Below are 23,769 nucleotides of genomic sequence, written 5' to 3'. Positions count from 1 at the left end.
AAACACTTGAGTGACTGTGACATACTGGTCAGTCGCTAATCACCTATTAGCTTTTAACCACTTAACCACTCACCATTATTTTAAACTTTAGCTGTTGACAAATAGCAGATGTACAAGATCATAGCACGGCACATGTGCAAATCTTTGAATATATATTCTTTCACAGCAAACATTTTTAGATCTACAAGCTCATATCGCGCCACCGAGTGGCGCGATACGAGCTTGTAGGTCTGCTATTTTTGAAAAATCGAAGAGCGACTGACATTTTTAGAATCTGATCTCAGGTCAGAATGGGTTAATCAGACACAGTGTGTGTCCGGCGGAAACCTCGTATGAATCTGATCTCAGGTCAGAATGGGTTAACTCATATCTTTGCTTCTGGGGGGGGGGGTCCCTGGAACAACATATTTTCAGATGGGAGTCGGCAGCCATTTAGCCTACATATAATATTTGCATGGGTCCTTGACATGAAATAGTTTGATGTAGAAACATGAGTGTTGAAGAAAACCGTCCATGATTTAGAAGACATTTGTAGAGAATCTGATCTCGGGTCTCAGTGGCTTTTCTAACCCATTCTGAACGGGCACCCATTTTGGTGTTGGCGTCATGTCGTGCTTTAGCTATTGAAAAATAGCAGATCTACAAGCTCGTATCGCGCCACCGAGTGGTGCGATACGAGCTTGTAGGTCTGCTATTTTTGAAAAATCGAAGAACGACTGACATTTTTTGAATCTGATCTCAGGTCAGAATGGGTTCGTCAGACCAGCGTGTGTCCAGTGGAAACCTCGTATGAATCTGATCTCAGGTCAGAATGGGCTAAGCAGCAGCACGCGGTGCTAAACTGCCACCGACCGCCCGTGCTCTTCAACTGGCACCGCGAGCCTCTATGTAAATAAGTAACGCTTACGGGCATGTGATCATTTATCCTGTAAATAAATCATCAGCAGGCATTTGTTGTCATTGCCGCTGTGGTATTATCCAGCCAGCGTCAGCATCTGATACGCCCTGCATGTCCCCACGAGGTCGTTGGTCGCATCCACCCCGGGGACAAAAAATAGCAGAACTACAAGCTCGTATCGCGCCACTCGGTGGCGCGATATGAGCTTGTAGATCTGCTATTTTTCAATAGCTAAAGCATAACATGATGCAGGGCTTCTACGTCAATGTTGTTCTTGGCAGCAAATTTAGATTTTAGTTTTAGTCATAATAGTCTATTATTGAATAGTTTTCATTTAGTTTTAGTCACATTTTTAGTCACCTGGATGGAATGTTTTAGTGTTTTAGTCTATTTTTAGTCGACTAAATATCATAAGATTTGAGTCGACTAAATCTACAGTTGATTTCGATTTTGTATCTTGGTGGGCCTTGATGCCGACGTAATGGCTGATCTTACACTTGCTGAAAATAGCCGATCTACAAGTTCACAACGTGTCACACTGAGCTTGTAGATCGGCTATTTTCAGCATGCAACCTAGTGTAATGACTTATGACTGGATCTCTTGTCCACTAGTCCCTTCCTAACATTTTAGTCTAGTTTTTATTTGTTGGCGAAATTGTCAGTATTTTTAGTCTTAGTTTTAGACATCATAGCTTAGTTTTCATGTAGTTTCCATGTAGTTTTCGTCAGTGGAAAAAGGTAGAAGAAGAACAATTTTCGTCTTAGTTTTAGTCGACGAAAACAACACTGACACACACACACACACACACACACACGCACACGCACACGCACACACACACACACACACACACACACACACACGCACCGCTCAGTTGACACGTTGGTTAATTACAGGTAATTACCAGGTATCTACCTGGTAATAATACGTTAGTAGCAGGTAATGGTAATTACCTAATTACCTGGTAATTGCCGTACCGTAAAAGGAAGAGTAGACCAGCCATAACGCACAGTCACAGATGTACATGTACAGTATGCACAATGCACATTGTTGCTCTGCATACTGTATATATATATATATATATATAGGCTACTGAAGACTCGCACTGTTCCCAAACAGTGGGTCGGGACCCATTTGTGGGTCCCCGACACATTTTTAATATGGGTCCCTTTATATTTTGTTTTCTATATTTTATTTTTGAATGATTCTTTTTTCAAAACATTTTCCGACATTCCGAAATGTTTACGAAATTCCAGAGTGAAAATAGGCGATCGACAAGCTCACAATATGGCGCGAAGCAACGGGTTGTGAGCTTGTAGATCTGCTCTTTTTTGGGTCCCGGGAAGACATAAAATTCCTCTTTTGGGTCACAGGCTAACATATTTGGAAACCAATAGAGCAATAGTTCCCACATTGATATATGCATTTGGCCGCGGACCGCCATCCAAATGCTTTGCTCAAGGGACCCCCACAAGAGAAAAAAATTATTTAAAAGTATCCAAACATTTTCAATATCTTTTCCAAAAAATATCATAACATAACATCATTTGTTCAGTGACAGACAAAACAAACTTGGGCGGGAACCCCTTTTGGTGTTTCAAGCATTCTGTTATACTTTAGCTATTGAAAAATAGCAGATCTACAAGCTCATAGCGTGTTGATGCGCTATGAACTCGTAGGTCTGCTATTTCTTTTTAATCGTAAAAATGCGGCACAAAGCTTTGAATACGGTAGGTATATATTCTTTCAGAGCGAACGTTTTTTTATTTCGACGTCAGGCCTAAATGGGTTAAACTCTGTTCATTGTTAATTAATGGCATCTAATGTTTCGTGTTGGTTACAAAACAAACCCAGCAAAGCATGGTCCAGACCTGGAGGAATTAGTGTCTCTTTTGGGGCCAAGCATGGTCCGGACCTGGAGGAATTAGTGACGTCTCTTTTGGGGCCAGATCAAGTCAAACCAAGACCAGTCAGGCCTGGCCCAGAATATCACCTGATTTCAACCAACATACATTCCGTCCCCACTAAGACAGACGTCCCTGGATGACTCAGAGAGAGTCTGATCGAGGCCAGATCAACTTAAGTCATGTCATAACTATAGCCAGATCTGGCCCAGAATAAACTATATTATTTAAACTGGTGAAGACGTCCTGGAAATGACGTAAAGATCATCCCCATATGGGCTGTGGTCTGGCCTAGTCCTGGACGTCACCAGAGGACGTCATCATAATGTTTGGCTTGTTGGGAACATTAAACTCTGTCCATTCATGTCAATGGCGTTTTTAATGTTTGTCTAGACAAGACAAACCTGTACATAGGAGGGACTAGCACCCCTCAAAAACATCCCCCCGGTTGGACCCCTCTTTGAGAACCAGTAGGCCTGCTGTAGAGAGATAGTTGAGAAGGCTATGAGGGGAGGACGGTGACATCACGTATCTGAGCTCGTCACGTTGCACCTCTTAAAAACGATGACAACACTTCTACTCACCTGCAGACGGTTTGATTACTTCACTGCAAACAACGACGGTGGGGCATATTCCGCCGTTGCCGGACGTCTGCGAAGCGTTTTGTGTGTCAGTGAAAAGAGTTGCCGGTCGGTGGTGAAATCAGCCCTTTTTCCATCCGTCTCTCTACACAAACGGTGACAGCGGTGGTGGCGAGAGAGATCTTGTTCTGTTGTGAAAACGCCATCAATATTTACACGTCTCCATGTCTGGGGGCCCCAAGCAGAAGCATGAGGCTACGTTACGTACTGTAGCAGGGCTGTGCCACGACGTCGGAATACGATCTCAGAGAGAGAGAGAGAGAGAGAGAGAGAGAGAGACCGAGAGTTTACGGGACAATCGGAGTAGAAGGCCCCACGCCCAGCGCCGCGGGTGCCTTTCAGATGCTGGTGTTTAGCTGAATCAGGTGTTCAGCTGAGGTTACAGTAACAAGCAATCACACCGACCGGCCCTTATCGGACCAAGGTGGATAATCTGCCTATCGATTTAACGGTTAATTCTGTGTGTTTGTGCATGTGTGAGTGTGAGTGTGAGTGCGCATGAGTGTGCGCGTGCGCGAAGTAAACCGCTATGCGCGCCGGGCTGACAACGGCCTCAGATAACAGCAGTATTGCGTAAAGGATGGCGTGTGTGTGTGTTTTCCTGCAGTTTTTTTTCCCCCTTTTTTCTTTTTACGGGCACCGGTATAGTAGAAATGAAAGCAACCACTAAAACCCCAGCATAATAGCAGCATAAAAGACCTGCTGTTTTCTTTCAGCGAAAGCTTTTCCCACGACGACGACAACAGATAATACAGAGAGGACACCGGCATACATCCCTGAGGGACTCCGGTCAGCCATAGAGGGCTTTAAGCGGGTTATGCTTAATTTATAGGCTGCTCCATCGCGTGAAGGGTGTGGGCCAAAAACAACAGCTGTGCAGAATAAATAGATATACTGTTTTTGCCATGAAGCGACATCATTCACCGTACTAGTGGGTATGAAAGAAACGCTATCACTGATACGAGTGGCATCCGTGATGGAGATTAGTGAGGCGGACAAGATAAAGGCACTGAAATACCTATGTTTCTATGTCAGTGGTGCTCAATATTTCATGTCAAGGACCCCAAAAATTATTATATGTAATTGGCCATGCACCGACCCCCATCTGAAAATATGTTATTCCAGGAACCCCTCAGAAGCAAAATATTTGAGTTAAAAAGGGCCGGTCCTTAGGGGGGTCCAAGACAAATTTCTCCCTTGGGAGACAAAATAAAGAAACCTTGAACCACATTTTCAAGATTTTTCAAGCTAAAGTATAACATAATGCTTAAAACACCAAAAAGGGTTCCCGTCCAGAATGGATTAAGCCTTCTGGCATTACAATTTCTGCCATTTAGCATTTTCTCTAAACAATTTCTTTTGATTTATATAGCCCCTCCTATAAACGTCTATAGTGCAGAGTCTGTCTAACCCAAATAATAAATTCCATTGAAAATTAATGGAGAATTTACGTCATAATTACAGTATGTGCCCTGAAAAAATCAGGGTCTGTCGGTGTGTCTGTGCAAACCCTTGGCCAATTACAGGCCACTATTATTGGTGACGTAACTAAGGTATGTTTCATGGTTGGTACTTAAGTAATAAGACCTGGTACTTAAGACACGCAAAATACAGCCCATTATCTCTGGAATCATGTTATGAAGTCGTATCAGTCCGATTTGTCATATCATTCCATCCCAATTGTCTATGACTGAATTCCAAAGTTTTGCGGGTCGTTCATGGGTATCCAACCCGGCCTGGCAGAGAGCAGACTTTGATGCATAAACAACTGTAAGCCAAGCCTTCTGAAGTCTCTCTGCATTAATCCTGAGACATTGTGATTCTGTCATGCCACCTCAACTGGGCCATTCTGCTTCTGGGCTCTGCTGCTCACCCCCCCCCCCCCCCCCCCCCCCCCCCCCCCCCCCCCCCCCCCCCCTCCCCTCGGCTGAGGTAAAACGGGGTTCATGATGATGTGCTGTATCTTTCCATACATAGACTCTGCTGTACAGCCTGATTTCAGAGCAGAATTGCTTCTTCGTGCGTCGGAGCACAAATGAACACAAATGAGGCTTCCAGAATTCGTGAGCCCTGTTTAGGCGCGGCACCGCACCACGGGGGGACGTGTTTAGGCGCGGCACCGCACCGCGGGGGGACGCGTTTAGGCGCGGCACGGCACCGCGCGGGGACAGCCTGTCATCGCTGTGGAGTGGAAAACCTTTTGTACAGTATGTTCAAAATTCATACCGTTCTTATGTTTACTGTTACTATGTTATAATTTTTAAGAATAAAAAAAAATAGACCATCTATAGATACAAGCTCTCACGACAGCGCTGTGAGCTTTTTTAGCCTACATGGGCTATTTATTTATTGCAGCTATACTTTTGTTTTGCGAAGAAAAACAACAGAAAAAACACAATGATGAAATGTGGAGATATAGGTGTCTATAGCGCTGCATATGATCAGCACACTCACTGCCTGCATCTATCAACCATGAAGTCAGGCTCACATTCAGCATGCGTGATTTAGTGACTTTGTCTTAGTTAGCTCTATATAGAGCTCTATAACTAATCACGTCGTTTCGACGTCGCTGCACCTTTGCTGACACTTGGAGTCCGGCCGGGAGGGAGCTGACTCTTGACTGATTGCAGTAGACGATATAGCTCTACAGCCCCGTGACAATCCTGTTTGCTTTAGCTCCACAATTGGAAATGTTCTCTTTTTTTTTTTTTTTTTTTTTTGCATCGGCGGTATTTTGTAGTAGCCTATAACCCGATTGCTTTCTCGGGAGACGGGGAAGAAGCAGAGGGAGACTGTGTGTGTGCGTGTGTGTGCGTGACACTGTGTGTGTGTGTGTGTGTGCGTGCGTGTGCGTGCACATCGGGGCTGGCTGGCTGGCTGGTGGAGGGAGGAGGATGTGTCGTTTTGCTTGGTCAAATTACTCACACACAGTCACACAGTCAGCATCGTGTAACCTTCACGCTGTCAGCCGGTCCTGTTGTCGGACTGGAGTTAGTGGAGGGAGCTGTCCGCGGTGCTGAAGGTCGGAGCGCCGCGGCAGTACAGCCTGTTGTCGGACTGGAGTTGTGTGGAGGGAGCTGTCCGCGGTGCTGAAGGTCGGAGCTCGCGCACCGTCTATTCCCCTCTGAGAAAGAGAGAGAGAGAGGGGGGGAGACGCACACCACATTGCGGAGGTTGTCTACGAAAAATATATATATACGGATTATAAAGGACACCTCTTTCGTTCCGTGCACGGCACAATATGTTTTCTCTCGTTGGCACCATGGGTAAGCTGATGTGAGAATGGAACTGGTTTTTTTTTGTCCTTGTATTTTGTCTTTTTCTTTTCTCATTTTTTAGTTTCAAGACGTTGCCACGGCACGTTTCATTACCTAATCATGTCTCTGGATTTGCCTAATTACTCTGGTGTCTGAACGCACGCCGCCCTATGATAGAACATGGGCTGTATTTTCAAATTGTGTCTGTTCGGTTTTCCTTTCACGTGTATAGCCAATCGTCAACCTTTCATTTATTTGTCTTAAAATCTCCAGGTGTACAGTATATAGGAGCTAAATATTGTCTCCTGATGTGACCGAAATAGATTGTGTTCGTCACCACCACCACCGTGTCCCTCATGTGTGAGTCTGTGTACAGGCCGGGGGGTCTGGGGAGACATATGTGATCTCTGCTTGAAGGCATGTTTTGTGTTCCATGATGCTGCATACAGCCTTCGCTGCCTCTGAACTTAAAATAAAAGGGCATGCATATGCACCGCATTTCTGTTATTATTATCATCACCGCGGCGGCGTGCGGCATGCACTAAAATTAGACGCTCATTAAAATGTAATTGACCACGTGCTCGGCACAATGTGAGCATGTGAGAGATATGCATATATAGGCGCCCCCTTTCATCAACATATTATGTATGTATGTGCCCTAATGAATCTGCATATCCTGTGAACTTGTATATATGCTATAGGCCTAGGTTTTTAATATCAGGTTCAGAAGTGTAGCCTAAAAGCGATTGTATAAACTGTGTGCAACGATAGATTATGAAATCTTTAAAAATCTGCAGGCATGTGTGCGCAAAATGGCAAAAGCATCGTTGTCTTTGCATTTGAATAAAATAGTAATACGGTAAGAAGGATTTTCACACCCATGTTTGAACTCCAGTGTAGTTCACCTGTATGTCCCATTAATGCATTATTCATTGCCCTACATACAGTATGCCTATTATTACACACACACACACACACACACACACACACACACACACACACACACACACACACACTGGCCGCAGGCCTGCCCGGGAGTGCTTTTTGATATGACCCACACACCAGTGTCTGTGTGTCAGTCTGTCTGTTTGTCTGTCCACTCCTTATCTGACTGGTTCTTAACACATTTTGACCTGAGAGTTTTCTGAAAAAGCTATGCCTCAAAAATAGCAGACCTACAAGCTCACATATGAGTTAAATGGGTTTTAATGTAGGGTCTGGAGACCGAAATAGACCCGTGCGTATGCATGGCCGGTCCGTTCTGGTTCCATATGTACTCGCTCACAGTTTACCCAGCTTGGTATACGACGGGTCCCAGGGGGTCGGAGAACGTACCTCTCCTTACAAAAAACAATGAGCCTGTGTTGAGCCATTCAGCCCAGTCGGGTTCAGGTCTAGAACTTAAAAAGGGTATCTTTGAAAAACAATGAAAGGGTCTCGGCACACTGTCAGACACTTGTCAAAATGTTGCTCTTTATTGGGTCGACGTTTCCTCAAGAAAGATTTTTCAAAGATACCCTTTTTAACCCATTCTGACCGGGCACCCATTTTGGTGTCAGCATCATGTTATGCTTTATCTATTGAAAAATAGCAGATCTACAAGCTCATATCGCGCCACCGAGTGGCGCGATACGAGCTTGTAGGTCTGCTATTTTTGAAAAATCGAAGAACGACTGACATTTGAACCCTCACACGTTGTTTTTATGATTTGGGCCTTGCATTTATAAAACATTGTTTTCCAGAATAGCATCAGAGATCAGGGAGTCCAAACTGCGTTGTCACCTTTAACTGCTAAAAGGGTAAAAATGTGGATGACATCCATTATGCCTGACCCTGGGCGTTTGGCTCCTATTTAAACAAGCTGTGGTCAGCTGCAATCCTGCTGATTCACTCAGCCCAGACACTGTTAAGTAACGCTGCAGTGACGCTTAGTGGCCACAAGAGAGCGCTGTGTGCCTGGGTAAAGAGAGCCACTGGGCCTAGCTCTATAGGGGTGTGTGTGTGTGTGTGTGTGTGTGTGTGTGTGTGTGGGGGGGGGGGGGCACGTGCATGTGTGCGGCATATATAGGAGAATGTTATGCGGCTCCGCGGGACAGACATGCAGAGAACATGTACAGTACAAACTGTATAGTAATATGTAGCCTTTAACTATACTATAGTTAACCCATTCTGACCTGAGATCAGATTCACACGAGGTTTCCGCCGGACACACACTGGTCTGATTAACCCATTCTGACCTGAGATCAGATTCTAAAAATGTCAGTCGTTCTTCGATTTTTCAAAAAATAGCAGACCTACAAGCTCGTATCGCGCCACTCGGTGGCGCGATATGAGCTTGTAGATCTGCTATTTTTAAATAGCTAAAGCATAACATGATGCTGACACCAAAATGGGTGCCCGGTCAGAATGGGTTAAAGGCTACATATTCTCCATAATAGGTCATTCACTGCCATACTGTACACAAAAAAAGACAATTTAAAGTATGTTTATTATGAAACGGGCCGTACGACACACTTTTTTTTAACGATCTACAAGCTCACAGCACAGCAGCTTGTGGATCAGGTGCACGACACCAGCCCGAAACTACGTTAACTATACATAAACCTGACCGTTAAATGCTTTAGTATCTATTTCTCAAATTCTACTATACTGTGTAGTAATATATAGTGTAGTAATGAAAGTACACGCAGGCACGCACGCATGCACACACGCACGCACGCACACACACACACACGCACACACACACACACACACACACACACACACACACACACACACACACACACACACACACACACACACACACGCCTTTTCACTATCTCTCCCATACACAGTCATTTTTTGTAGAGAGATTCTTATGATTACTGGTATCATTGAGAGCGTGCACAGTCTGCAGAAAAGCTATTGGAAAGGAAATTATGTATTGATCCAATCGGTCCGCTGTGTTTGTTTCTCATAGTGACTCAGTAACAGGCTGCCTATAGCAGTGTTTCTCATATAGTGACTCAGTAACAGGCTGCCTATAGCAGTGTTTCTCATAGTGACTCAGTAACAGGCTGCCTATAGCAGTGTTTCTCATAGTGACTCAGTAACAGGCTGCCTATAGCAGTGTTTCTCATAGTGACTCAGTAACAGGCTGCCTATAGCAGTGTTTCTCATATAGTGACTCAGTAACAGGCTGCCTATAGCAGTGTTTCTCATATAGTGACTCAGTAACAGGCTGCCTATAGCAGTGTTTCTCATATAGTGACTCAGTAACAGGCTGCCTATAGCAGTGTTTCTCATATAGTGACTCAGTAACAGGCTGCCTATAGCAGTGTTTCTCATAGTGACTCAGTAACATGCTGCCTATAGCAGTGTTTCTCATATAGTGACTCAGTAACAGGCTGCCTATAGCAGTGTTTCTCATAGTGACTCAGTAACAGGCTACCTATAGCAGTGTTTCTCATATAGTGACTCAGTAACAGGCTGCCTATAGCAGTGTTTCTCATAGTGACTCAGTAACAGGCTGCCTATAGCAGTGTTTCTCATAGTGACTCAGTAACAGGCTGCCTATAGCAGTGTTTCTCATATAGTGACTCAGTAACAGGCTGCCTATAGCAGTGTTTCTCATAGTGACTCAGTAACAGGCTGCCTATAGCAGTGTTTCTCATAGTGACTCAGTAACAGGCTGCCTATAGCAGTGTTTCTCATATAGTGACTCAGTAACAGGCTGCCTATAGCAGTGTTTCTCACATAGTGACTCAGTAACAGGCTGCCTATAGCAGTGTTTCTCATATAGTGACTCAGTAACAGGCTGCCTATAGCAGTGTTTCTCATATAGTGACTCAGTAACAGGCTGCCTATAGCAGTGTTTCTCATAGTGACTCAGTAACAGGCTGCCTATAGCAGTGTTTCTCATAGTGACTCAGTAACAGGCTGCCTATAGCAGTGTTTCTCATATAGTGACTCAGTAACAGGCTGCCTATAGCAGTGTTTCTCATAGTGACTCAGTAACAGGCTGCCTATAGCAGTGTTTCTCATATAGTGACTCAGTAACAGGCTGCCTATAGCAGTGTTTCTCATATAGTGACTCAGTAACAGGCTGCCTATAGCAGTGTTTCTCATAGTGACTCAGTAACAGGCTGCCTATAGCAGTGTTTCTCATATAGTGACTCAGTAACAGGCTGCCTATAGCAGTGTTTCTCATATAGTGACTCAGTAACAGGCTGCCTATAGCAGTGTTTCTCATATAGTGACTCAGTAACAGGCTGCCTATAGCAGTGTTTCTCATATAGTGACTCAGTAACAGGCTGCCTATAGCAGTGTTTCTCACATAGTGACTCAGTAACAGGCTGCCTATAGCAGTGTTTCTCATATAGTGACTCAGTAACAGGCTGCCTATAGCAGTGTTTCTCATATAGTGACTCAGTAACAGGCTGCCTATAGCAGTGTTTCTCATATAGTGACTCAGTAACAGGCTGCCTATAGCAGTGTTTCTCATAGTGACTCAGTAACAGGCTGCCTATAGCAGTGTTTCTCATAGTGACTCAGTAACAGGCTGCCTATAGCAGTGTTTCTCATATAGTGACTCAGTAACAGGCTGCCTATAGCAGTGTTTCTCATAGTGACTCAGTAACAGGCTGCCTATAGCAGTGTTTCTCATATAGTGACTCAGTAACAGGCTGCCTATAGCAGTGTTTCTCATATAGTGACTCAGTAACAGGCTGCCTATAGCAGTGTTTCTCATAGTGACTCAGTAACAGGCTGCCTATAGCAGTGTTTCTCATATAGTGACTCAGTAACAGGCTGCCTATAGCAGTGTTTCTCATATAGTGACTCAGTAACAGGCTGCCTATAGCAGTGTTTCTCATATAGTGACTCAGTAACAGGCTGCCTATAGCAGTGTTTCTCATAGTGACTCAGTAACAGGCTGCCTATAGCAGTGTTTCTCATAGTGACTCAGTAACAGGCTGCCTATAGCAGTGTTTCTCATAGTGACTCAGTAACAGGCTGCCTATAGCAGTGTTTCTCATAGTGACTCAGTAACAGGCTGCCTATAGCAGTGTTTCTCATAGTGACTCAGTAACAGGCTGCATATAGCAGTGTTTCTCATATAGTGACTCAGTAACAGGCTGCCTATAGCAGTGTTTCTCATAGTGACTCAGTAACAGGCTGCATATAGCAGTGTTTCTCATATAGTGACTCAGTAACAGGCTGCCTATAGCAGTGTTTCTCATAGTGACTCAGTAACAGGCTGCCTATAGCAGTGTTTCTCATAGTGACTCAGTAACAGGCTGCCTATAGCAGTGTTTCTCATAGTGACTCAGTAACAGGCTGCCTATAGCAGTGTTTCTCATAGTGACTCAGTAACAGGCTGCCTATAGCAGTGTTTCTCATAGTGACTCAGTAACAGGCTGCCTATAGCAGTGTTTCTCATATAGTGACTCAGTAACAGGCTACCTATAGCAGTGTTTCTCATAGTGACTCAGTAACAGGCTGCCTATAGCAGTGTTTCTCATAGTGACTCAGTAACATGCTGCCTATAGCAGTGTTTCTCATATAGTGACTCAGTAACAGGCTACCTATAGCAGTGTTTCTCATAGTGACTCAGTAACAGGCTGCCTATAGCAGTGTTTCTCATAATGACTCAGTAACAGGCTGCCTATAGCAGTGTTTCTCATATAGTGACTCAGTAACAGGCTGCCTATAGCAGTGTTTCTCATAGTGACTCAGTAACATGCTGCCTATAGCAGTGTTTCTCATATAGTGACTCAGTAACAGGCTGCCTATAGCAGTGTTTCTCATAGTGACTCAGTAACAGGCTGCCTATAGCAGTGTTTCTCATAGTGACTCAGTAACAGGCTGCCTATAGCAGTGTTTCTCATAGTGACTCAGTAACAGGCTGCCTATAGCAGTGTTTCTCATATAGTGACTCAGTAACAGGCTGCCTATAGCAGTGTTTCTCATAGTGACTCAGTAACAGGCTGCCTATAGCAGTGTTTCTCATATAGTGACTCAGTAACAGGCTGCCTATAGCAGTGTTTCTCATAGTGACTCAGTAACAGGCTGCCTATAGCAGTGTTTCTCATATAGTGACTCAGTAACAGGCTGCCTATAGCAGTGTTTCTCATAGTGACTCAGTAACAGGCTACCTATAGCAGTGTTTCTCATAGTGACTCAGTAACAGGCTGCCTATAGCAGTGTTTCTCATAGTGACTCAGTAACAGGCTGCCTATAGCAGTGTTTCTCATAGTGACTCAGTAACAGGCTGCCTATAGCAGTGTTTCTCATATAGTGACTCAGTAACAGGCTGCCTATAGCAGTGTTTCTCATAGTGACTCAGTAACAGGCTGCCTATAGCAGTGTTTCTCATAGTGACTCAGTAACAGGCTGCCTATAGCAGTGTTTCTCATAGTGACTCAGTAACAGGCTGCCTATAGCAGTGTTTCTCATATAGTGACTCAGTAACAGGCTGCCTATAGCAGTGTTTCTCATAGTGACTCAGTAACAGGCTGCCTATAGCAGTGTTTCTCATATAGTGACTCAGTAACAGGCTGCCTATAGCAGTGTTTCTCATATAGTGACTCAGTAACAGGCTGCCTATAGCAGTGTTTCTCATAGTGACTCAGTAACAGGCTGCCTATAGCAGTGTTTCTCATAGTGACTCAGTAACAGGCTGCCTATAGCAGTGTTTCTCATAGTGACTCAGTAACAGGCTGCCTATAGCAGTGTTTCTCATATAGTGACTCAGTAACAGGCTGCCTATAGCAGTGTTTCTCATATAGTGACTCAGTAACAGGCTGCCTATAGCAGTGTTTCTCATAGTGACTCAGTAACAGGCTGCCTATAGCAGTGTTTCTCATAGTGACTCAGTAACAGGCTGCCTATAGCAGTGTTTCTCATAGTGACTCAGTAACAGGCTGCCTATAGCAGTGTTTCTCATAGTGACTCAGTAACAGGCTGCCTATAGCAGTGTTTCTCATAGTGACTCAGTAACAGGCTGCCTATAGCAGTGTTTCTCATAGTGACTCAGTAACAGGCTGCCTATAGCAGTGTTTCTCATAGTGACTCAGTAACAGGCTGCCTATAGCAGTGTTTCTCATATAGTGACTCAGTAACAGGCTGCCTATAGCAGTGTTTCTCATAGTGACTCAGTAACAGGCTGCCTATAGCAGTGTTTCTCATATAGTGACTCAGTAACAGGCTGCCTATAGCAGTGTTTATCATAGTGACTCAGTAACAGGCTACCTATAGCAGTGTTTCTCATATAGTGACTCAGTAACAGGCTGCCTATAGCAGTGTTTCTCATATAGTGACTCAGTAACAGGCTGCCTATAGCAGTGTTTCTCATAGTGACTCAGTAACAGGCTGCCTATAGCAGTGTTTCTCATATAGTGACTCAGTAACATGCTGCCTATAGCAGTGTTTCTCATATAGTGACTCAGTAACAGGCTGCCTATAGCAGTGTTTCTCATAGTGACTCAGTAACAGGCTACCTATAGCAGTGTTTCTCATAGTGACTCAGTAACAGGCTGCCTATAGCAGTGTTTCTCATAGTGACTCAGTAACAGGCTGCCTATAGCAGTGTTTCTCATAATGACTCAGTAACAGGCTGCCTATAGCAGTGTTTCTCATATAGTGACTCAGTAACAGGCTGCCTATAGCAGTGTTTCTCATAGTGACTCAGTAACAGGCTGCCTATAGCAGTGTTTCTCATATAGTGACTCAGTAACAGGCTGCCTATAGCAGTGTTTCTCATAGTGACTCAGTAACAGGCTACCTATAGCAGTGTTTCTCATAGTGACTCAGTAACAGGCTGCCTATAGCAGTGTTTCTCATAGTGACTCAGTAACAGGCTGCCTATAGCAGTGTTTCTCATAGTGACTCAGTAACAGGCTGCCTATAGCAGTGTTTCTCATATAGTGACTCAGTAACAGGCTGCCTATAGCAGTGTTTCTCATAGTGACTCAGTAACAGGCTGCCTATAGCAGTGTTTCTCATAGTGACTCAGTAACAGGCTGCCTATAGCAGTGTTTCTCATAGTGACTCAGTAACAGGCTGCCTATAGCAGTGTTTCTCATAGTGACTCAGTAACAGGCTGCCTATAGCAGTGTTTCTCATATAGTGACTCAGTAACAGGCTGCCTATAGCAGTGTTCCTCATAGTGCCGTGACTCGGTAGTATTATTATTAATATTTAGCATTTCCTACATCTTTTTGAGGGGCTAGCCCCTCCTATGCCTGCCTGTCTGTGTGTGTCTGTGTGTATCACTGATTGGCTGAGCACGGAATGTGATGTATGATGATGTATGTATGATGATAAGAGTGCCCCTCACTTCACATAAGTGTGATTTATTTTATTACTATTACAAGAGATTTTGAAAAAAAGAAGAAAAAGGATAAACATTTTTCAATAGAATTTCTGAAAAACTAATATATATATATATATATATATATATATATGACATGCCATATGTGCCATGATGTGAGCTTTTAGATGGTCTATTTTCACTATTAAGAAAAGTGCTTAAGTGGTTGCTCCCCAGGGAGACCAGAGGGCCTGTGATCCAATGGATCCAGTGGTGTGTGTGCAGTGCACTATACACCGTATAGCGAGTTACAGAACAGAGTGATATATGGTCCTGGTATCCACGACGTGTGGTCACGCGAGGTTCTTAGATTTTTCTATTTTTGGACTGCAGGTTCAATGAGTATGAAATGTGCAAACACAGGGAGAAACGGCCCCCGTCCGGGGGGGGGCCGCAGGCAGCCCCCAACCCCCCGCCTGCATCCAGCCGTGGAGAGAGAGAGAGAGAGAGAGAGAGAGAGAGAGAGAGAGAGAGAGAGAGAGAGGGAGAGAGGGAGAGAGGGAGAGAGGGAGAGAGGGAGAGGGAGAGAGAGAGAGGGGGAGGGGGAGGGGGAGGGGGAGAGGGAGACAGAGAGACAATGTTGAGGGAGAATGGCTGCAGTCAACATATACCTCTGGCCATCACCGCTGCTTAGCCCCCCTGTGTGTGTGTGTGTGTGTGTGTGCGCGTCTTTGTGCCCATATATATATACGGGTCTCTGACTAGAAGTCTCTGACTTCTCTGGTGTCACTATATCCTCTAAATCAATATCATTTATAAAGGGACTGGGTCGCACACAAGTCATGGCAAGCAGTGAGTTATCCCCTTGTATTGTATATTTTCATCATGTCACAACTCACACGAGACAAACCTCTCAGCTATCCATTCGTCAGTGTCCTCTGCAGTACATGGCCGTAGGCTATAGCCTGCATGTAATGGCATGCCCATTATAATGGACATGTCCTCAGTATATGGCCATAGGCTATAGCCTGCATGTAATGGCATGCCCATTATAATGGACATGTCCTCAGTATATGGCTGTAGGCTATAGCCTGTATAATGGCATGCCCATTATAATGGACATGTCCCCAGTATAATGGCCATGGCTATAGCCTGTATAATGGCATGCTCATTATAATGGACATGTCCCCAGTATAATGGCCATGGCTATAGCCTGTATAATGGCATGCCCATTATATGGACATGTCCTCAGTATATGGCCATGGCTATAGCCTGTATAATGGCATGTCAGTGTCCTCAGTATATGGCTATAGCCTGTATAATGGCATGCCCATTATAATGGACATGTCCTCAGTATATGGCCATGGCTATAGCCTGTATAATGGCATGTCAGTGTCCTCAGTATATGGCCATGGCTATAGCCTGTATAATGGCATGCCCATTATAATGGACATCGACAGCGGGCACCACACTCCCTCGGGTCCCTGCAGTCGGTTGGTCCCAGATATGTGACCGTAATGTGGGCACAGCGGTCTGATCTGTGGATCAAGACAACCGGAGAGCTCCCAGTATGAGTATATATATCAGGATAGGATAGACATTGAGGACCTGGAAAGATAAATGCTTTATGCTTTCAAATTATTTTTATAGTCAGGCTTAAAATTAGGAAAAGATCCAGGTTGCTTGTAGATCGACTATTTGCTGTTTCAGGATTAGGGTTCTCGTACAACGTGTGTGTGGGCGTGCGTGCGTGCGTGCGTGTGTGCATGCGTGTGTGACTGTTTGCGTGTGTGCCTGCGTTGTGTGTGTGTATAGACACAAATTATCTGCATTAGGGAGTGGCTGATATTGGAGTTGCTTGCCAGCGTAGGTCAAACCCTCTATCTACAGTCTAATTCAGACTATTTATACTTTGCCATAACTGTGTATACAACCGAAATTAAAGGTATATTCAGTGATTTCACTTAATTCAAATATCACTTATTTTTTTGTTTTGTTGTGATAATCCTCCCTACTATAGAGTGTGCTGGCCATATAAGGAGTTCCTTCCTGTCCCCAGTTAACCCCTGGGGGGTCAAAAAACCTTAGGTTTCGTTTTTGACTCTCTATCCTGATTGGACGAAAGGCTGGGTCCCACAGCCAAAAACAAAACCTAAGGTTTTTTGAGTGAAATCACTGAATATACCTTTAAGTATAAAATAGGGCGTATTAAAGTGGTTCATTATCAACAATTATGGTCTAATAACAAATTGTATGATTCTAAAAAGGCATTCAGCATAATGAGTATAATGCCCTAGCCTCGATGACCTTACAGGCGTATATGCAAAGGCTCAACTTAATTTATATAGCATTTTATGTAGACATAGCAAGCCACTATATAGTGTATACTAAGTATCCTCATAGTTTAATTATATAGATATTCCACTGTTAGACGGATGTTAGGTTCTTAGCTTACGCGTGATTCTTGATGACTATTTTTATGTATTTGATGTATTACCACATTGTTGTTCTTGCTTACTGTAAATCGCTCTGGATTAAGAGTGTCTGCAAAAATGCCTAAATTGAGTACTTTAACCCATTCTGACCGGGCACCCATTTTGGGCCACCGAGTGGCGCGATACGAGCTTGTAGGTCTGCTATTTTTTGAAAAATCGAAGAACGACTGACATTTTTTAGAATCTGATCTCAGGTCAGAATGGGTTCGTCAGACCAGTGTGTGTCCAGTGGAAACCTTCGTATGAATCTGATCTCAGGTCAGAATGGGTTAAGTATATTTTGATGATAATACTTTTCGTCAGGACTTTCACGTGTAACAAAGTATTCTTTTACCCTGTGGTATTGTGCAGTTAGTTAGACAAAGTCCAAACTGTGAATAGACCCTTACTACTCCCACCATGACCCCAGTGAGCCCCTCGGATGATGGAACCACAGGACTGGTCCTGAGAGACTATAGGATGTTCTTCACAGCACACTGACCACGTGGACACGGCTCATTATTTCAGAGAAACATGACAACAGAACAATGCCTTCCAGGTTGTTGGGTTGATCAGGCCATGCCATGGGACCAACAGCCTGCACTGCAGGCCAGGGTGTTGCGTGTTGGTCAAGGGTGGTCTGCAGGGTGTTGTTGTGCAAAGTTTGCCATCTCTCTGATTCTTAAACTTCTTATAGTTTCGAGGCCTAGGACTCCTTCAAATTGATATTCCCCCCCCCCCCCCCCCCCCAGAAGAGAACATTTGTGTTTAATGCAAACTTTTTTCAAGATTGTACAAGCTCACAGCGCACCACAAAGTGACGCAATGTGAGCTATCTCAAAATAGCTATCTCTGCTATTTCCGAGGTACGCTAGCCCCTCCTATATTCAGCTATAGTGTAGATTTCCATCTTACACAAACATTACATTTCCATTGACAATGAATGGAGAATTTACGTCATGTGTGGACGAGCAAATGGGCTATTTTTGTCCCTACACAAAGAAATTAATTCCCATTGACAATGACTGGATGATGTACGATGATAAGAGCGCCCCTCACTTCACACAGGTGTGATTTTTAAATAGCCAAGGTAACAGATTTGACCGCATGGGGACCCTATGGAACTCTTCCATGAACCCCTGGGGGTCACCGGACCCCACTTTGAGAACCTCTGCTCTAACCCCCTGTAGGGCCACTGTCCCCAAACATAATGTACAGTACAGGCGTTCAGCTTTATTCCAAACATAATGTACAGTACAGGCGTTTATTCCGGTGTGAATTCAATCCAGACATTGATATTGCGTCTCTCAGTGTCCTTTGGCCTGTGTGTATGACTGGCCTGTTTTTCCACTGGTGGGATAGTAAGCTATTTTTTTAATAATTAAAATAGCCAATCTACAAGCTCACAACGTGTCGATGTAGATTGGGTATTTTCACTATTCAAAAATGTTTTCCAAAATAGAAAAAAAAAAAAAAGGCAAAGCAGTTTAGGGATAAGGGGTTTAGCATGGAGAAAACGGGGCCCTCTGTGTCTTATTTCCACCAATAACGTCTGAAACTCTTAAATGAAGCAATTGAATATCCTTCAGGATTGCACTATACTTTTATAGTTAAGTAAAGGTTTTCTTAATCTGAGTACTTCTTCCACCAGTGATGCCAGGCCTGTATTTCTTTTGAATACTAATGTGCCATTAGGTATGCACTGATGAGATAAAAGGACTAGGCATTATAAGCAGGCTACGGGGCTGGGAACACGGCTAATTATTATTGGCAGATTGGAGGACTGTGCAGGCACTGACTCTATGTTAATTGCACTTGTGAGGGGTAAATATGTAGGTCATTGCTGATGTATAGGCCTGTACTTATCTGTAAAGGAGCCGGTCTATGGTGTAAGGAGCGGGCTTTGCAGTAATTAACTAGTTGTTTTTTAAGCTGTCTGTCTGTCTGTCTGTCTGTCTGTCTATCTGTCTGTCTGTCTGTCTATCTGTCTTATTTTGTAGGCCAAAGCAAGTTTATTTGTACAGCACATTTAAACAAGCTAAGGCAATTAAAAGTGCTTTAGAGAATAGTAAGAGCGTAAAGTTACAGTGCATTACAACTTCAATGGAAGGCAGCAGCAAACAGCAAAGTCTTCAGCTTTGATTTAAAAGAACTTGAGACTTGAGTTTTCTGGGAGTTTGTCCCAGATATGTGCTGCAGAAGAGAGAAAAAAAAGCTGACCGCTGCTTCTTCACATTTTTAGTTTAGACTCTGGGGACAGTAGAGGACTTGGTTCTGATGGTTCTGAGAACTGTAGCAATAATTATGATCCACATTTCTTAGTGAGGACATCGTCGAGCAGCAGCGTTTCTTATCGACTGCAGTCGACTGATCGATACTGTACCTGTAAAGACACCGTTACAGTAGCCAAGTCGACAAGCCCGAAACTTTGCACCGCGTTTCATGCATAGATCTGCTATTAACCCATTTTGACCTGAGACCAGATTCTAAAAATGTCTGTTTGAAAATGACAGTTTTCTGAAAAAGCTATGTTTCTATGTCAGTCGTTCTTTGATTTTTCAAAAATAGCAGACCTACAAGCTCGTAGCGCGCCACTCGGTGGCACGCTATGAGCTTGTAGATCTGCTATTTTTCAATAGCTAAAGCATAACATAATGCTAACACCAAAACGGGTTCCCGCCCCCAAAATGGATTGGATATTTCTGTGTGACACTGCAGTATGAAGTAGAAGTAGGGCATTCATTCATGAGAAAACACAAAATGTTAAAGAGATGAGATGTTTCTGCTGACAGCAACGATATTATAGAATTAAGACAAAAAATAGTTGCTGTACTTTGAGTAGCATTCAATATTAATCATGTTTAGTACTGACTGGGCCAGAAGGTCCCAAAGGTCAAATCCAAAACGACATCTCTATAAAAGGCACAGCCAGCAGGGAACAGTCTGAACTTTGTGTACCTTTCTGTTTCCTTCATCTGAGATAGTCACGTACTGTACGTTGCTCACATGAGTGTCATTGTAACATTATCATTCATGAAAACTCTCTCTCTCTCTCTCTCTCTCTCTCTCACGCATGCTAGTCATGTCTAGCCTGGTTAATAAACCAGACCGAATCAGCCGTTGGCAAAAAAAGAATTGCCTGCCGGCGGATTTCGGTCTGGAGAGGCTCAATTGTATGCCCATTTCCTACACCAGAGAAATGGGGCGGCCAATCGACACGGTATGCAATATGGGCGGGCTTTGGTACAGTGACTTTCAATGCTTGAGACCTTTGACTGACAGTAGCTCTGACCAATTGCATCAAAGAGAAAATGTTTCAACCCGCCCCCCGGGAAATGAAATCCAAGCTGAGCCTCCCCAGACTAATATCCCGCGGTCCGTGCGATATTAGTCTGGTTTATTAAACAGGCTAAGTCATAAGTCTTATAGAGAGACAAGGAGAGAGAGAGAGAGCAAAGCAAACGAAATGAGAGAGGGAGATGGAGAGTGAAATGATGTTATGAAGAGAGTTTTGTGACTTTAGAATAATTATCTTTTTGACAACAACTAAATGGGCTATACAACTTTAGCATGCTCTACTTATTTGGAAAAACAGCCTTCATGTCGCTCGAAAAATGTGTCGGGCCCAGAGCTCCTGGGACAGTTCATTTTTGTGTCCGAACTTTGTGAAATAAACGTGTAAAGCCAGTAGGCAACCTTTTTTTGACATGGAGTGCCATATTTCCATTCCAGTGTGACATACCGTATCAACATTATGTTTAATTTTGAAACGACATCAAAATATAATATTTCAAACTGAGGCTATACAAATACAATTTTTTTTCCCTTATTTTTCCCAGTCAGTTAGGAGTTTGAATGAATGTAGAATTATGCGCAGAATGCAATTTCTATATGGGGGACTTAATTTAATTTTAAATCACTTATGCCAGTGTGCCAATGATCACCCTCCCCTGTACTGTGCCAATGTAGGCACCCTCCCCCATGCCTGGCTTACCGTACCTACCCCTGGTGTGTACGGTAGCTACAGTTATACTCTAGTACATGAAAAACATCTACCAACAGCAGCTGTCACACAGCACTTGATGCTGACGCTGTTCCCTGCACAAGTTAAACTCTGATTCTGCAATGCTGGCATGCTGTGCAAAGAATCACCATCATCTTTATTGTCACATCACAGGTTTACACTCACAGGTGTAGAGCAGTGGTTGGTGTGTGTGTGTGTGTGTGTGTGTGTGTGTGTGTGTGTGTGTGTGTGTGTATGCGTGTGTCTGTGCGTGCGTGTACTGCATCATTTTTTTGTTTTCCACAAGAGGAGAGTGGATAGAAGCAGAGTGAGAGCAGATTAAAGGAGAAGGAAACGCGGGGTACAGACAGACTGTTTGGCACTAATGTAAAAACACACATGGAGGCAGCTCTGTTTGTCTCTGTGTAAAACAAGGGACTGTGGCCACAAAAGCATTAATGGTGTGTCTTATTCACCACATATTGTCATCCCTGTCTTGTACAGTGTGAATCTAGCACACATATTGTCATCCCTGTCTTGTACAGTGTGAATCTAGCACACATATTGTCATCCCTGTCTTGTACAGTGTGAATCTAGCACACATATTGTCATCCCTGTCTTGTACAGTGTGAATCTAGCAGTGCACCTCAGTTCAATTTGGTTAGATCCGGGCGAGCGTCGCTTGAATTTCATTGGCTATCGCCCAATTGCCCACTATCGACTATTGCAACGTCGCCCAAAATATTTATTATTTTTATCTTTTCGGACGACGTTCCTCCGCCCACTTTTCGACCATCGCCTGTTCGCCTGCTATCGCCAGCTATCGCCAGTAGTTGCCAGGTCCCATTGACAAATCCGGAAAATTCGTCTGGCTGTCACCCGTTGTTAAAACGTACTGTTAAGAGTGCCAAACCCGCGATATCGCAGGTTATAATTTTTTACTCTTCTAGGATGCCAAACCCGCGATATCGCGGGTTATAAGCTTTATACCATATCAACCGGCTAAAGCTAAAAACCAAACCTGTAATCCTGTCCAGGTTTGCAACGCCTTCGTCACTCCCAGCACAAGGACAAGTGTGCATGCATGCCATTGGAATCCATTCAAAGTAGTTTCTTTGTTGGCTGTTTTCTCTGGAAAATATGCTACAAAGTTCTTGTTTTTGTCCAATCCATCCGAGGTTCGCATGTGAATTGATCATTTCGCCCGACATTTTACCGTTTCTGGTGAAATCTAAATATCGTCGGCCCCTGCTAAGACTGCATGAGAAGGGTCTCAAAACACTGACTGCACTACTAGGAATGAACCACTAGATGGCAATCTAAGTGTTCCTCCATTTTATACTTGTACAATAAATATTAAAAAAAATGCAGATCTGCAAGCTCACAATGTGTTGCATCGCGACACGTTGTGAACTTGTACCGTCGATTGTCTCTTCGAAGAAGTTTGGCAATTTCTTAACAATTGTAATACTTTGACTTTGGTACTGTATATAGGCTACTGTAAGTGCATTGTCATGCCAATGTCTTTTGTACACTTTTACTTAAAACAGCTTGTGGCAGTGCTCTATTCTTCAGTAAAAGGCCTTCTAAGTATTTCTTCCTCCCAGTGAGCTGGTTGTTGGGGGCGCCTCCCTCACACAGTAATAACAGTAATGCACTCACTGACTCAGCACCGAGGAGCTCTGCAGTAACCGCTGGCTTTGGCCGCTCCACTGGCTGTCTGGCCCGTCAATCACTGCCTCTGGCTCCCTGTCCACGCACGCACGCACGCATGCACGCACACACGGATACCCAACTGTAACTTTTGAAAATACTCAACAAGATATTAGCAGTAGCCTGTAGTTCTAGGCATTAACCCATTCTGAACGGGCACCCATTTTAGTGTTAGCATCATGTTATGCTTTAGCTATTGAAAAATAGCAGATCTACAAGCTCATATCGCGCCACCGAGTGGCGCGATACGAGCTTGTAGGTCTGCTATTTTTGAAAAATCGAAGAACGACTGACATAGAAACATGGCTTTTTCAGAAAACTGTCAGGATGTAGTATGTATCGTGAACCTCATATCGTGATACGTATCGTATGGTGAGTTGAGTGTATCGTTACATGCCTAATTACTAATGTCCTGCAGCCCCTAGAGGCAGCTGGTGCACCCCTGGGGGTGCACGCACCCCTGGGGGTGCGTGCACGCACCCCTGGGGGTGCACGCACCCCTGGGGGTGCGTGCACCACCATCAGTTGGTACAAATGAACGATGCAGTGTCGTTGTGCGTTTAGACAGGTCTATTTGAAATGATATGAACC

General features: G+C 44.0%; 2 protein-coding genes across 2 annotated transcripts in view; both read left to right on the top strand.

Annotated features, from left to right (window-relative positions):
* Positions 1–23,769, top strand: part of rims2a (regulating synaptic membrane exocytosis 2a) — a gene marked incomplete at both ends in the record, with an annotated part of 244,188 nt that overhangs the window by 60,272 nt on the left and 160,147 nt on the right. The window lies entirely within an intron of this gene.
* fzd6 (frizzled class receptor 6) overlaps positions 1–23,769 on the top strand; it is a 296,006-nt gene that overhangs the window by 142,970 nt on the left and 129,267 nt on the right. The gene's annotated exons all lie outside the window — the stretch shown is intronic.

Source organism: Protomyctophum parallelum, assembly GCF_964188405.1.
Source record: "Protomyctophum parallelum genome assembly, chromosome: 3".
In the NCBI taxonomy this organism is placed as follows: Eukaryota; Metazoa; Chordata; class Actinopteri; order Myctophiformes; family Myctophidae; genus Protomyctophum; species Protomyctophum parallelum.
This window is presented reverse-complemented; position numbering and strand designations above follow the sequence as displayed.